Source organism: Schistocerca piceifrons, chromosome 9 (genome assembly GCF_021461385.2).
Source record: "Schistocerca piceifrons isolate TAMUIC-IGC-003096 chromosome 9, iqSchPice1.1, whole genome shotgun sequence".
Taxonomy (NCBI): Eukaryota; Metazoa; Arthropoda; class Insecta; order Orthoptera; family Acrididae; genus Schistocerca; species Schistocerca piceifrons.
Genome location: NC_060146.1, coordinates 65862966 through 65880453, shown reverse-complemented (window position 1 = coordinate 65880453; position 17488 = coordinate 65862966). Strand labels below are relative to the sequence as shown.

General features: G+C 39.4%; 1 protein-coding gene across 1 annotated transcript in view; it reads right to left on the bottom strand.

Annotated features, from left to right (window-relative positions):
- LOC124716962 overlaps positions 1–17488 on the bottom strand; it is a 238022-nt gene that overhangs the window by 17843 nt on the left and 202691 nt on the right. The window lies entirely within an intron of this gene.

Sequence of the window (17488 nt, the reverse complement as noted above, 5' to 3'; positions counted from 1 at the left end):
TACAGTGCAAAATGGAGGGTACCCCATCACTACTAGTCATTTCCTTTCCATTTGGCTTGCAAATATAGTGAGGGGAAAATGACTGTGTATGTATGGCTTGCAAATATAGTGAGGGGAAAATGACTGTATGTACCTCCATACGAGCCCTAATTTCTCATATCTTATCTTCATGATCCTTAAATGCAGTGTATGCTCGCAGCAGTAGAATTGTTTGGCAGTCAGCTTCAAATGCTGGTTCGCTAAATTGCCTCATTAGCGTATCTCAAAAAGAATGTCACCTTCCCTCCAGGGATTCCCATTTGAGTTCCTGAAGCACCTCCGTAACGTTTATATATTGTTTGAACCTACAGGTAAGAAATCTAACAGCTAGTGTCTGAATTGCTTCAATGTCTACCCTCAATCTGATCTGGTACAAATCTCAAACACTTGAGCAAAACTCAAGAATAGGTCACACTAGCATCCTATATGCAGTCTCCTTTACAGGTGAATCACACTTTCCTAAAATTCTCCCAATAAACCCAAGTCAACCATTCGCCTTCCCTACCATAGTTCTCAGATGCTTGTTCCATTTCATATCGCTTTGCGACTTTAGGCACAGGTATTTAAATGACTTGACTGTGTCAAGCATGAGACTACTAATACTGTATCTGAACATTACAGTTTTATTCTTCCTACTCATCCACATTAACTTACATTTTTCCACATTTAGAGCTAGCTGCCATTCATCACACCAACAAGAAACCATTCATCACACCAATGAGAAATTTTGTACAAGTCATCTTGTATCTTTCTACAGTCACTCAAGTTCGATGCCTTACTGTACACCACAGCATCATCAGCAAACAACTGCAGATTGCTGCTCACCCTGTCCACCAAATCATTTATGTACATAAAGAACAACAGTGGTCCTATCACACTTCCCTGGGGCACTCCTGATGATAACATAGTCTCTGGTGAACAATTGCCATCGAGGAAAACATAGCAGGTGACGGCTACATGATGACTTTTGCATGTATAATAAGCTTTATTAGGCAGCCTAGTATATTTTTAAAAGCTGTAGTGAACCTGAGAAATTTCTGTTAGTAATTAATATTTTTTCTGTTTATTAGCAAATATGATTACAAATAAAAACAAGTGTGATGACAAAAGTAAAGTTTTTATCCAACAAACATATAACATATAATGTGTTGAATAACTTAGCTTTTACTTTTAATTCACCAGCAGAGATCTTAAAATCAGTTTAAGGTTACATTCATTTATAATGTTCCCACATTTCTTTTTTATAGGTATTTTGATACTACAAACATTACTGCATACTTCACGAATAGATGAACATAATTTTTGCAGTATCTAATCTCACTATGCAACACCATGTTGAATCATTCCTTAATTCAAAATGTACTGTTACATCAATAACAAAAATGATGAAATCATAGACAAAATAAATTAATTATGGATTCATGTGCTAAATGAGGTCAATTTTACTTAGAATTTCAACAGTGTTATGAAATGGATAGATTGCTACTCACCATAAAGATGACACCTTGAGTTGCAGACAGGCACAATGAAAAAACTGTTATTTCTCTTTTCTGAAGGAGGATTTGGCTGAAAGCTTATATGTGACAGTCTTTTAACCATGCCTGTCTGCAGCTCAGCATGGCTTATTTATGGTGAGTAGCAATCTATCTTTTTTATAATATTGTTGATATTCCAATTTGCACTTTCCATTACCTAGATTTTCGCTTCAGTTAACCCGTTCCTCAGTTTTCTCATGCTGTTGATATGTTTTTAAACCAAACTACATCACTGCCAAAACACTGGCATCATTTAGAGGTAATTTCAGTGTTAGTAATGTAAGTAAATAGGAATGTGACACACACACACACACACACACACACACACACACACACACACACACACACACAGGGTGTTACAAAAAGGTACGGCCAAACTTTCAGGAAACATTCCTCACACACAAATAAAGAAAAGATGTTATATGGACATGTGTCCGGAAATGCTTAATGTCCATGTTAGAGCTCATTTTAGTTTCGTCAGTATGTACTGTACTTCCTCGATTCACCGCCAGTTGGCCCAATTGAAGGAAGGCAATGTTGACTTTGTTGCTTGTGTTGACATGCGACTCATTGCTCTACAGTACCTAGCATCAAGCACATCAGTACATAGCATCAACAGGTTAGTGTTCATCACTAACGTGGTTTTGCAGTCACTGCAATGTTTACAAATGCGGAGTTGGCAGATGCCCGTTTGATGTATGGATTAGCACGGGGCAATAGCCGTGGCGCCGTACGTTTGTATCGAGACAGATTTACAGAACGAAGGTGTCCCGACAGGAAGACGCTCGAAGCAATTGATCAGCGTCTTAGGGAGCACGGAACATTCCGGCCTATGACTCGCGACCTAGAACGACAAGGACACCTGCAATGGACTTTGTGCAATTGTCAATAACCCTAATGTCAGTGTCAGAGAAGCTGCTGCTGTACGGGAGAACCAGTTGTTTCCGTACCATGTACAGCGTGTGCAGGCACTATCAGCAGCTGATTGGCCTCTACGGGTACACGTCTGCGAATGGTTCATCCAACAATGTGCCAATCCTCATTTCAGTGCAGATGTTCTCTTTACGGATGAGGCTTCATTCCAACATGATCAAATTGTAAATTTTCACAATCAATATGTGTGGGCTGACGAGAATCTGCACGCAATTGTGCAATCACGTCATCAACACAGATTTTCTGTGAACGTTTGGGCAGGCATTGTTGGTGATGTCTTGATTGGGCGCCATGTTCTTCCACCTACGCTCAATGGAGCACGTTATCGTGATTTCATACGGGATACTCTACCTGTGCTGCTAGAACATGTGCCTTTACAAGTACGACACAACATGTGCTTCATGCACGATGGAGCTCCTGCACATTTCAGTCGAAGTGTTCGTACGCTTCTCGACAACAGATTCGGTGACCGATGGATTGGTAGAGGCGGACCAATTCCATGGCCTCCATGCTCTCCTAACCTCAACCCTCTTGACTTTCATTTCTGGGGGCATTTGAAAGCTCTTGTCTACGCAACCCCGGTACCAAATGTAGAGACTCTTTGTGCTCGTATTGTGGACGGCTGTGATACAATATGCCATTATCCAGGGCTGCATCAGCGTATCAGGGATTCCATGCGACGGAGGGTGGATGCATGTATCCTCGCTAACGGAGGACATTTTGAAGATTTCCTGTAACAAAGTGTTTGAAGTCACGCTGGTACGTTCTGTTGCTGTGTGTTTCTGTTCCATGATTAATGTGATTTGAAGAGAAGTAATAAAATGAGCTCTAACATGGAAAGTAAGCATTTCCGTACACATGTCCACATAACATATTTTCTTTCTTTGTGTGTGAGGAATGTTTCGTGAAAGTTTGGCCGTACCTTTTTTTAACACCCTGTATATATGGTGTGAGCATTTACAATTGTCTCATTCATTATAATCTGCATATAAAATATGCATGAAGAAGAAATTACATGGCTGTTGAATGAAGGTATTAGATAACACTTTCATATGATGTTCTAACAATTTAAGCCTTATTGCTAGTATGCTTTGTTTTTGCTTTAAGAGACTATAGTGAGTAGCTCATCCAGCAAGCAGAAATTAAACTGAGAGGACAGGTTGTGGAACATGCCTGGATAGTTGAGTTTGTAAGACCACTAAAAAAAAAAAAAAAAAAAAAAAAAAAAAAACCAAACACATTCTGCTGCAGAGTGAAAGATTCATTCTGGAATTTTTAACAAGTTTCGATTTCGTAACACTAAGACTAGTTTTCAACTTGCTGTTGATGATGACATTGGACACGAAGCACAAGACCAGATTTGGTATGGATGGACAGGGAAATCATCTCTGGGCTTTTCAAAGGAAAAACCCAACATTCAACTGAAGCAATTTAGAAAAATCACAGAAAGATCAGGAACAGAATGATCTGTCGAGGACATGAATCTTGCTCCTTGCTGACACAGTACCAGTGCTTTAGCAACAGAGCTACATCACTTTTTACCAGAGCTTTTGTTATGTCTTCGTGTCCACAAGACAGCACATAATGAGAACAGAAAATAAGAACAACACAAAATAAAAGTCTACAAGCATAACTTGTAGATGGATCAAACTGTTAATATTATCTTGCTTGAATTTATATATAGTGGAACTGAATTTTAATTCCATCAACAAAATTTATGAGTGTTTTGCTATATGAGATCTGCAGATTAATTTCATTTGTTTTTGCCTTCTTACCTCCATTTATTTTTGTATTGGACTGAAAATGTGCACAAGAGGCCAAATTTTGACAAGACGCGGTGTATGTCTTGTTTAGAAACAAACATTCCCTCATGATGCAAGCTGTTGACAACAGTAATGCCCATGTCATTATTTGCTATCAAGCTTGGATTCAGTATGTTCCATTCTGTCTCAGATTTGTTTTTCTGGTAGTGTTAGTTGTACATTAACAGTGGCACACAACAATATGGAACTGTTTACTAATGAAGAGTCTGCTAGCAAGTTCCTCAGCAAGAATTCAGTGAATGCAATAAAAGAGCAGCAAAATGGTACTATACTGAATCGTTTCCTCAGTGACGTCAATCACTTGTCAGTAATTTTGTACATGTCTGATGACTGTTGCATTACTGTGTGTTTTGCATTGTATGTTTAGGTGACTGCTTATTACATTCACTGTTGTGAAGGTGTTTTCAGAGGAACAAAGGTAAATGAGTTAACAAACAGAATAAATCATCTGATCTCTCCAAAAAGCAACTTAGGAGCACATTTCTTTTCACTCAGAGTATCCTGGGCTCAAATGTATTAATCAGTTACATCAAAAAGGCTATGACTTCCTAAAATCATGCCCTGAAATGAAGTCCATTCTGTCTGACATTTTTCCTATAATAGCTTTTGATCGCCCTCCCAACCTCTCCAATAGGCTTGTCAGATCCTATGCTCCTTCTGCACCCATTTCCCTACCCTATGGCTCCTACTCCTTTGACCATTCCCACTGTACAACTTGCCTTATGCACTCTCCTACCACCAGCTATACCAGCCCTGTAACTAGCAAAACATATACTATCAAATGACACACGTCATGTACCATAAGTTATAAGAGTTGAGAGTCATGAAAGGGAAGCAGTGGTTGGGAAGGGAGTGAGACAGGGTTGTTGCCTCTCCCCGATGTTATTCAATCTGTATATCGAGCAGGCAGTGAAGGAAACAAAAGAAAAGTTCGGAGTAGGTATTAAAATAAAAACTTTGAGGTTCGCCGATGACATTGTAATTCTGTCAGAGACAGCAAAGGACTTGGAAGAGCAGTTGAATGGAATGGACAGTGTCTTGAAGGGAGGATATAAGATGAACATCAACAAAAGCAAAACGAGGATAATGGAATGTAGTTGAATTACGTCGGATGATGTTGAGGGTATTAGATTAGGAAATGAGACACTTAAAGTAGTAAAGGAGTTTTGCTATTTGGGGAGCAAAATAACTGATGATGGTCGAAGTAGAGAGGATATAAAATGTAGACTGGCAATGGCAAGGAAAGCGTTTCTGAAGAAGAGAAATTTGTTAACATCGAGTATTGATTTAAGTGTTAGGAAGTCGTTTCTGAAAGTATTTGTATGGAGCGTAGCCATGTATGGAAGTGAAACATGGACGATAAATAGTTTAGACAAGAAGAGAATAGAAGCTTACGAAATGTGGTGCTACAGAAGAATGCTGAAGATTAGATGGGTAGATCACATAACTAATGAGGAGGTGTTGAATAGGATTGGGGAGAAGAGAAGTTTGTGGCACAACTTGACTAGAAGAAGGGATCGGTTGGTAGGACATGTTCTGAGGCATCAAGGGATCACCAATTTAGTATTGGAGGGCAGTATGGAGGGTAAAAATCGTAGAGGGAGACCATGAGATGAATACACCAAGCAGATTCAGAAGGATGTAGGTTGCAGTAGGTACTGGGAGATGAAGAAGCTTGCACAGGATAGAGTAGCATGGAGAGCAGCATCAAACCAGTCTCAGGACTGAAGACCACAACAACAACAACAACATGTACCATCTGTTATTAAACACTATTAGGCCTTTTATATTGGCATGACTACCACCAAGTTATCAGTGAGGATGAATGAGCATAGGCAGAGGGTGTATACAAGAAACACACAAAATCCTGTTTCAGAGCATGCTCTACAACATGACAGTAATGACCTCGGTGCCTACTTCACCACATATGCCATCTGGATTCTTCTCCCAGACACCTGTCTCTCAGAACTTCACCAGTGGGAACTGGTGTTACAACATGTCCTTGGTTTGTGTCACTCACCTGACCTTAATTTATGTTAATTTCTTCAGGGTCAGCATTTCTTATCAGTAACAATTCTGTTCGTCAATATTTCCCCACCCACAACTGCTACCATGTCTCCTCACCCCTATCGTAGCTTTCTGCTCTCATTAACTCATGCATGATGCTTTGTCAGTAATCTCTGTCTTTCATATTACCCTATCTTCCACCTTTAAGTTTCCAAATCCCATCTGGTGTGTCCACAACAATCAGTCTTTCCTTCTCATCCCATCCAGGAAGTCTCCCCTGACCCAGGATTCTGGGAGACTTTTCTGAGCTCTCCCTAATATCTAAACCTCACCAATCCTTTTCCTTGACCTCTCTTCTTTTCCCTTCAACCCTTCTGCCAGAAGGAGCAGCCACTGGCTCCAAAAGCTTGTGAATTTCAATGCCTCTGTGTTCTTCTGTCACTTGGTGGGTAGATTTTTTAATCTATCCAATTACCTCATATTTTCATAATAAATCATAATTACATTATTACTCGGTTATGAGCCACTGGAGACCACAAGTTTCTTATACAAAAATACTCTCAAAATATCCCTAAATGACATCCAAATTTTTGACAATGGAGTTCGGGTTCACTGATTATACCTACTTTACTACTTAATGCAAAGTGTATTGTTACATAACGCTTTTCACTATACATACGTTACTGTACACCCTTTATTTAGGTTTACAGATTGAATTAGGAAATCTCAGTTGTTATATTTCTCTGGTGTGATTCTTGAAATTTTCCCAGCAAAAGAGTATTCCATGAAGTTTCAGGATTGCAGCCAGATAATGTCAACATTAACATTGTGGATGGCCGTTTCACTTACAGCCATTTCTTTTACTGACATACAAAGCACTATCCATGCTGAAATATTATTACAGATTTTGTCTCAAAGGCAGAATTTACGTCGTGATGATAGAGTGGTCTGCAGTGTATCCTGAGATCTATGTTAGGTTGGATGGCGACTAGTTGTGTTATTGAAGGCAGTGAGCACGAATATAAAATTTAGGTTGTGGTGACAGACTGATTTGTTGTGGAGTGGGGTGTCCATGTTAACATAGAAGCTAATAGTTTCAGTTTTAATTATTTTCCATTTAGTCAAATCCGAAGTCCTATATATGCCAGTAACAGAAACACAAAGATTCAGCACAAGCAGATAACGAAAACTCGGTATTAGGTTATTTATTACATATTTGTGTGTCTTTGTCTCAGCAAACCAAATGATTTTCTCCCAAAAACTCAGTCTGATTGCACTTAGCACCCACTATGTTAAGGTTGTTCTTACACTAAGTACTTAATATTTCTCGTTCCAGCAAATTGAAAACATCATTACCTCATTGACTGTACAGAACATCTGTTTTGTCATCAGAACTTCCCATTACTGATTGCCATAGGTGTTATCAACACACACTTTGATGTTAGAGTGTGGGTGGTCCATTGTGAAGCTACACTGGCTGACCCGCTGTTTCAGTTTTCCTATTTGTTCTCCTACTTTTTTTGTTCAGGCAAGATATCTATCCCAGAGCTCCAAAGTTTCACCATTTCAAACTCTGCTGAGCCTGAAATACAGCTCTAATCTTCTTTGGGGCTACACTGTCAAGTAGTACATCTATGTCAATATTCCAGAACCCGACTGACCTACTGTTCCAAGCTCCCCAACTTTTTCAGTCAGTTAGAATAATAACAAAATATGGTCCTACTTGCCATTAATTATGAGACTGCTGTCTCTGAGCAAACAGAAATATGTTTCTGCATACTTTTGGCCAATTAGAGTTAAGAACTGATCTGAGAGACACCAGCAATTAGCTAAAACTTTTGTTCTAAAACAATATATTAGCACCACATTTACTTAAGCATATACTGCATTTCACGATGCAGGGACTTTATACAACTGTTACCGCCACTTATTATGCTTCATGCACGAATGAAGAATGGAGGAAACTACCGTGCCTATAACTCCATGTGTCTCATATTCTTTATCTGGGTTTCATACAAGATAAGCGACTGAGGTACTGGTAGTACAATTTTTGCCCAGTCTACCTTTAATACTAGTTCCCTGAATTCAGAAAGGATTTGCAAGAACCTTTCTTCTACTGAATCTAATTTCCTCCAGTGAGCACCTCTTTTTACTAACTTGTTACAATCCTAGCAGTGTGCTTCTAGATTCTTTCAACACCTATCAGAACCACAAACAGTCAAGAAGTACTCTAGAACAGATTCTACTAGTCTCATATGCCAATTCCTTAACACATGCATTAAACTTGTTCAGAGACCTCCTAGAAAATCTTTTTATTTGCATATCCTATTAGTGATCCATTTTACAGTGTTTCGTAGTGTTGTGATTACGTCTGTAAACAATGTGATATTAATAACTCTTCAGGCTTTCCCAGGGAGTATTTTCAGTATACAACACTACGGTCTGCCACCGGATCATGTTTTGTAAATCCTACAATATTTCTTCGAAGCAACTGCTCGGCATTTTGAAATGGGTGCCGCTAGTAAGTAGCAACTCCTGGTGTCCACAGTGTGAATATCATTTTAAGTATTTAATATTGTGAAAATGCAACCTGTTTGCTAGTTGATGGCAGGCCAAAACTAAATTGCAGCAGATAAAATAAATAAAAAAAGTCCCTTTTTATGAGATTATCTGACAAGTAAACACGTGTTGCTTCCCTTATCGCACAATCCCAGAAAGATAAAACTGAAGATATTAATGTTTCATTTTCTTGTACATCACATGATGCTACACTCTCCTATTTGCAGAGGACCTGGACTTGTATGACAACAGTGTTCATCATATCAGTCTTTTGCATTGGTCTTCCACTGCACCACCTGTCTAGCCAATATACACCATTCCACACCCACAAGAATCACATCTACACCCCATTTTCTAAGGCTGACATCTCTTTGATAGGACCCAACAAATTCTTTAGTTCTGCCAGGGGACAAATATACATCAAACATCTTTTTCTGTTGAGGACCCTTAAATATGTGAGGAAATAAAACCAAACTACAGGACAAAGGCTGTGACATAGGGTGCCTACATTTCTTCATTTTGTTCCCTCAGCTGGACAAGTTTTTGACAGGATGCCCAATGAACTTGTCATTCAGATTATCTGAATAAGATGGAAATCAGCAGATATGATGTACATTTATAGACAAACAAATGATTACAATTTCAGTTTCAGAAAAATTGGATGATTTCTTCAAGAGAATGAGCTCCACAAATTGAGCAAGTCCACATTGACATTGATTGAAACAGTTGTCTGATGTCCTCCTGAGGGATATGGTGCCAGATTCTGTCCAATTGGCAATTTACATCATCAGAATCCCAAGATGGCTGAAGGGTGCTGCCCATAATGCTCCACACATCCTCAATAGGTGAGGGATCTGGTGACCCTACTGACAAAGACAGGGTCTGGCGAACACAAATACAAGCAACAGAAACTCTTGCTGTGGGCAGGTGGGTATTACGGAACAACAAAACAGGCCCCAGAATATCATCGACATATTGCCGTGCTGTAAGAATGGCCTGAAGACAACCCTACTAGCTAGGCGACACTCAGGTTGGTATCCCACCGCTGTCCTGGGTATTTCCAGACACGTCTTTGGCCTGGAATCTCATCGAATGGAGTAAAATTGCTTTCAGTGATGGGGCCTGTTTCGAAGTGAGCCCTGATGACCAGTGAAGATGTGTCTGGAGATTCCTCAGACAGCGATGGGATATGCCTACCATACATCCCAACAACCAGGAAGGACTGTATGGGTGGTGCCATTTATTTTTAAGACTGACCCCTTTGGTTCTCATCTGCAGCATCCTTGCAGCACAGCGGTACATTGGTGATATTGTACACCCCGCTCTTTTTTGTTGCCCTTATTGGCAAGCTATCCTGATCTTTCAATTCAGCATGATAATGTCTGCCTGCACATTGTGAGAGCTTCTACCACTTGTCTTCGTGCTTACCAAACCCTACCTAGGCCAGCAAGGTCACCGGTTCTCTCCCCAGTTGAGAAGTTTGCAGTATTATAGGCAGGGCCCTAAAACCAGCACGGGATTTTGAAAATCCAGCCCTCAGGAGAGCATACAGCTACTCTGTCAACAATGCCAAACCTTCAGGGCCAGAGCTGAGCCAATGCATTACTGACTTGCAAGTTTGTAAATCTCTTTCTCCTGAATAAAACTTCCAATTTTTCTGAAATTGTAATCATTTGTTTGTCTATACGTGTACATCACATCTGCCAGTTTCCAACCCATGCAAGTAATTCCTTCATAGTTCATTTTTGGTTTTTGTCCTATTGTGTACCACTAAAGGCAAGAATGTTTTTAAGCTGCCAGCTGCAGTGCATTCTCTTCAGAATCCTCTACAAAATAATTACGCACCATGGAAATTCTGCCTGTTTGTTCAAAGTATGCATTATTGAAAAAAAAGGTATGTCAAAGCTGGCACACATTTAAAAAGTGACACTCAGTAGTAGCACCAGTGATCAGATGCACGAGTGGAAGGCCACAGCTCCACTCTCAGCAGCACGCTCCAAAACACGCTACTGTCACCCGCCTGCAATCGACTGAATTGTGCACAGGTGACTTCTGGATAAGATCTCCATAAGAAGACTGTCCATTTCTGTATGGACACTACCAGTTGCTGCTTGCCAGCAGTAACCATCAGCCGTCACCTGACAGTACTGAGAAATTATTTCAAAGAAGTATTATGAGATCTATAAAAAGTGTTACGGACGCACACACGAGAACTGAATACTGAAAGCGACACTGTTCTGTGTATTAAAGGAAGTAAAATGATCAGGCTGCATTTCGCTTCACAACACGTCTTCAGAAAATCGTACAGCTGATACGGGAGTTATCGTCATAAACCATTTGACATGCTTCACAATTGACAGTAATGCAAAGGAATGGTGCTCCTACGTGTCATTTAACTAATTTCAGTTGGAACATTGCCATGGACTTTTATCATCTCTCGGATTTCACCAAAACACTTCCTTGGCTTATCTGCCATTCATTTACCAGGCTAAATGACCTGGCCACCTTCATGTCACTTCCATTACAATCACATTTAAGTTTTCAATTTCAGTCCGTACTTTGATCCATTTTGTTTGTTTTCATGTTCCTCCCAGTAATTTCCAACACACACCTTTCTCTTGCTCATGCAGCCATCAAGTTTTTGATTTCCACATAAAAGTATAACTGCCACAAAACAAAACTAGTTCACTGATTCATTCATCATATTCCATGGATCCCATCAAGAGTGAACAAACAACAAGACAAGGAAACGAAAGAAAATTAAAACTGTATGCTGTATTAGGAATAGACTATCACCATACAACATAATGTTACTCGCATTTAAGAAATCTTGTTATAATCAAGTAAATTAGAAAGATTCCTGTTATTTTGAAATATCATGAATCTGTAATTTCAGTTCACCATGCGTGTCATTTAAAGTTTAATAGTGATCTCCCATGTGTCGAAAACATCTGTCAATGGTATAGTCAATCCAAAATGACTGTATGTGAGTGTAAAGGGAAAAGCAAAGGACGACCTGAATGTGTCAGAGCATCTTACCTTTGTAGTCCTAAGAAGTCTGCTCAGAATGCACGTCTTGAACTTCAATCACCAAAGACAACAGTGCAGAAGGTTTTAAGAAAACTTTGAAATGCATCCATACTGGTTAAAGTTGGTACATGCTTAAAGCAGATGACAATTGTCTACATTATAACTTCACCGATAAAGTGTTGCAGAGGGAAGATGACTTTCTTGATTACGTGGTATTCAGTGATGAGGTAGCCCTTCATCTAAATGAGAATATAAGAAGCTTGTCCTACACGTTGCCATAACTTGCCCTGTGTAAGAAGGAAACATACTACCTTCAACCAGCCATGCAGAATAAGGACAATTAACAAATATGCACTAATCATAACAGCAGAGCAGAGATTCTTTATAGATGTGGTAAAGCTCCAGCTCTAAAGCACAATTGTGGAGCAGCCAAACTAACTGCTCATCTCATTGTTCCAGAATGTCCCAGCAGGGCAAATCATGGAATTTTCAATGTATTACTGTGTATTAATACACAAAGGAGTTACAGACCTTGATTGAAATCAATGCGGAAAGTTGAAAATTTGTGCCCGACCAGGATTCAAACCCAGGTCTCCTACTTACTAGATGGATGCTCTTGCACTGAGCCATCTGGACACAGTGGTCATAGCAAATGCCTCCGCCCCCACAGAAGAGTGGAGACACTATATATGGGGGGGGGGGGGGGGGGTGTAAAGCTCCATCTCAAACACAATACCCCCCCCCCCCCACACACACACACACACACACACACACACACACACACATGTGCCAATGATCTATTCAGTACAGAAGCACACCAGACTCAAAATCTTATGAGAATCAGTGAAATGCCACAAGTAATGAGGATCATGGGCATGGGACACTACATTTGTAGTGTGTGGATAAGCTGAGAATTTGGGTCAGATGGGAGGCATGCTAGGGTAGTTTGTGCAATTGCAATGACCACTGTATCCGGATGGCTCTTCTGGTCAGAGCATCTGTCTAATAAACAGAAGACCCGGATTTGAATCTTGGTTTGGCACAAATTTTCAACGTTCCCCATTGACTCCTATCAATGCCCACTCACAACCAAGGTCTGTAATCCCTTTGTGTATTAGATTATATTAAAAATTTAAATGTCTGTCTGTAAATTCCATGTGCTACTGCTTTATTATTTAATATTGTGCTTTACAATAAGTACCCATGCTGTTGATATCTGGGAGATAGTGTGTCCTCATGAACTTGTAAAATATTAAAGTGCTTCCCCAATTAATCACTTTCTGCACTGTGCCCCGACACAAATGTAAGGACCACTTTTTTCACTGAAACTACTGTAACAGGGGTGGCTTACCTGAATATGTTGCAAGAATGGCCTTTCCCCAATTAGGTGAACCTGAAAACTTTATTTGGCAACAAGATAGTGCCCTTCCCCATTGGCATCTCTCTGTCTGAGAGTGACTGAATGTTGCAGACCCTGACCGTTAGATTGGTCATTAATAGTCAGTATGACAGAGCTCTTTCCCACTGGCCTTCACATTCACCTGACCTCACATCATATAATTTTTTCCTTTGAGGCTTCATAAATGATCAGGTCTACCTTCTGCCACTACCTAATAATTTGGCAGAGATGAGACACAGAGGTGAAGAGGCTGTTGCTTCTATTACCCCAGATTTGTTAACCAAAGTGTGGGAAGAACTTGATTTTAGGTTGGATGCCATATAAGTAACGGTTATATACTTAACATTTGCAAGAAAAACTAGGAAAAGTTTGTCCTCAATTCGATGTACAATTTATTGTAAATAGCGAAAATTAAAATGTTAAAATATACAGTGCAGAAGATTCTTTTACAGACACCCTGTACTATAGAACTTGTTTATCTGATATAAAAAGCTTAATATTTATTAGATTACAACTGTATTTTTCAAAGCAAACAAGTACCTACACATGTGAATACTGAGTTCTATTTGCAGCATGTTTGTTTTGCAGCTTTCCAGCAAACACTGCTACTTGCCATGTAGCTATAGGAATTTTTCATTATGTGAATCTAGATATTCATGTAATTTGCAGAAAGAGTGGCTAATGAGGTATGGTTTCAATTTTATTTTTAATTTGCCATGTTTTGCTATTTCTTGCTTTATATTGGACAACAGGAGTTTGTTGAATATCTTCATACTAGTAAATAACTCCACTCTGAACCACAGACCAGGAGACAAAGTCTACATGAAAATTCTTTTTTTGTTTTCCTCATATTGTGTTTGTGTAAACCATAACTCAGCTGAACTTGACTTTAATGAGAAACAAAAACCATTATGGAGTATAAGTATTGGGAGGTATATATAAAACTTCCAAGTATGCTTCTGCAACATGTAAGGTTATGAGCTTTACACAATATTCCTACTGCTCACTTTTGCTGAATAAATGCTTTATACATATGCTGAGAAAATGAGGTTGATAGAAAATGCCAAACAGTTCAGCAGGAATGGCCAGAGGACAGGCTATACAAGGAAAATGAACTTTAAGGCAATACTATATAAAAGGATGAGGATGTAGGTGAAGGTGAGACAGGAGAGATGATGCGAGAAGAATTTGTCAGAGCACTGGAAGACCTAAATTGAAACAAGGCCCCTGGAGTAGGCAACATACCCTCCCTCAGAACTACTGATATCCTTGGGAGAGCCATCTTTGATAAAACTACTACACCTGCTGTGCAAGACAAATGATACAGGCAATATACTTTCAGACTCCAAGAAGAATGTAATAATTCCAAATCCAAAGGAAGCAGGCGGTAACATGTGTGAATTTTAGCAAACTATCAGTTTAATAAGCTATGTTACAGGTAGAAGTCAACCTAACAGATGACGTTTGGGTTCTGGAGAAATGGAACAAATAAAGGTATACTCACACTATGACTTCTGTAAGAAGATGGGTTAAGGAAAGGCAAATCTAGATTTAGAGCATTTGTAGATTCTTTTGACAATGTTGACTAGAATAAACTTCGAAATTCTGAAGTTAGCAGCAGAAAAATACAGGAAGCAAAAGATGATTTACTACTTCAACGGAGACCAGATGGCAGTTATAAAGAGTCAAAGGGCATGCAAGGGAACCAGTGTTGGAGAAGGAAGTGATACAGGATTGTAGCCTATCCCGAAAGTTATTCAATCTGTAAAATTAGAGTACAAATTTTTAGGTTTACCGATGTTACAGTAGTCATGTTGGAGACAGGAAAGGACAAGGAGGAGCAGTTGCATGGAATGGACACTGTCTCAAAAGGATAGTATAAATGAGAGAGAGAGAGAGAGAGAGAGAGAGAGAGAGAGAGAGAGAGAGAGAGAGAGAGAGAGAGAGAGAGGGGGGGGGGGGGGGTGGAGGGGGGGCATTATATTTCAGCAGTTATTGAGAGATGAAGAGGCCTCCACAGAATACTGTAACATGAAGAGCTTCAACAAATCAGTCTTCAGACTGAAAACCACACGCTAATTCCATAAGACAACAGCACATGAAAAAATGCCAAACAAGCTAACACTTTTATCTTTAGATAAACACAATCAAAGATGCTTGTAGGTCACAACATGCTGAACTAAACTTTTTTAATCAGTCTATTTACACTAGAAATCAAAGAGTCTCCTCTTGCTTCTGTCTGATGGTCATGCAACCCACATGAATATAAAACTGACTGAGGTGCTTAGAGCAGAAAACACATCTCCATCACTAAATTGTCTCCACATTTTACATGTCTCTTGCAGTCATGAGATAAAACTTGCTTTGCACAAGCATTTGCCAGGCGCGGTGGCCGTGCGGTTCTGGCGCTGCAGTCCGGAACCGCGGGACTGCTACGGTCGCAGGTTCGAATCCTGCCTCGGGCATGGGTGTGTGTGATGTCCTTAGGTTAGTTAGGTTTAAGTAGTTCTAAGTTCTAGGGGACTTATGACCTAAGATGTTGAGTCCCATAGTGCTCAGAGCCATTTGCACAAGCATTTAATAGTATGACAGAGAAAGAATATTAAAAGTGTACCCAAAACTGACTTTAGTAATATTCTTAGAGTGGCAAGGAATAAAAGAATCTTCCAAACAACCCAAAATAAGCATCTGCAAATATGGATTGGGGTTAAGACTCAATTATTGTTCAAAATAGGGCATCATCCTCCCCTCACATTAGGTCCTACCGAAGACAACCATTCTGTAGTACAAGGACTTACTGTAGTAGGAGCTTGGTCTTCCACAGAACCTGTGCTTGCTGTTGTGCATTTATTGGAGTACCCAAATTTTTGAATAAACTGCTGACACTTCTGCAAAGAAGCCCAAAGAGCAGTCCTCAAGTTAAGATTCGAGGAACTTAAACTCCCTGAGGAAATATTGTCACTCTCAACATAAGGGGGGGGGGGGGGGGGGGGGGGGACGGACACCACGGGGATGAAACAGCAGTACCAATTAGCCTACAGATCTTTAGATGATTATGCTCAAAAAATGTGAGCTGGACATACAACCTGATATGACAAAATCTGAAATTAAAAAGTCCAAGACGGCTACCAAAACTGTTATGAAGAAGAAGAAGAAAAGCAAACATTACAAAATCAAGAAGTTATGCAGTGTTTCATGAAAAAAACATACTATTTGGGAAGGTGCAAAAGTCGTTCTACAATATGACGACGATAAAGATTTAATGGAAGTTGGGATGTGGTTTTTCAAGTGATTAGGAGCTGACAGATACTGGTGTCTATTGAAAGACATGAAGCTGTTGCAAAATCCTACTTGATTTTTGGACCAATCAATAGTGTGTTGATCGAAACCTTTAATGTTGAAGCCATTGATGATGTGTACCAACTCTACAGAAATGTGAGAAAGTATCACAATGAGCGCTTTAAAGAGATCACATAAAATTGTTTATAAAAAATATTTATCAGAATTATAGCGAAAGTCCCATTCTTGTCTGATGATCACACCATTTTTTAATGAAAGAAAACGTTCCCATGGTTTCTATGTACAATTTATCTCACCTTAACTACCTATTCGCAAAGATTTCACGATAGATGCAACGTTTACTGCCACGAAAACGGAGGCCGATTATATCAAAGCCATTATACAAATCGTAATAGCTTGGCAATTGAATATAATCCAACTCATAGTTCCGTATAAGTTACACAAAAGTTAGAATCGGTTATATCAAAGAGACTACACAAATCGTAATAACTTATCAGTTGAAAATAGTCTAATAGTTCCATATAAGTTACACAAAAGTAGTAACTGCACAAATCTGATGATTGTTTGCACCACAAACTCGGATATTAAAACTTTGGTTTTTTGAACAATGACGGTGCGTCGCATTTTGATACTACAACACATCATCTCCGTACAGAGAGCTGTAAATGCACGAGCTTGTGCAACCACGAAGTCGTAAACAGCTGCGTCTAACCTATAAATGTATCTGAGTGACAGTACAATGGTGAGACGTCCCATAATCGCAAAAATCGCCAAAGAACACACTCATTTGAAAAATTTTCTGTTACAGACATACTAGGATATTATTTTTGAAAACACTATTTGGTTTACGAAAACAATTATTC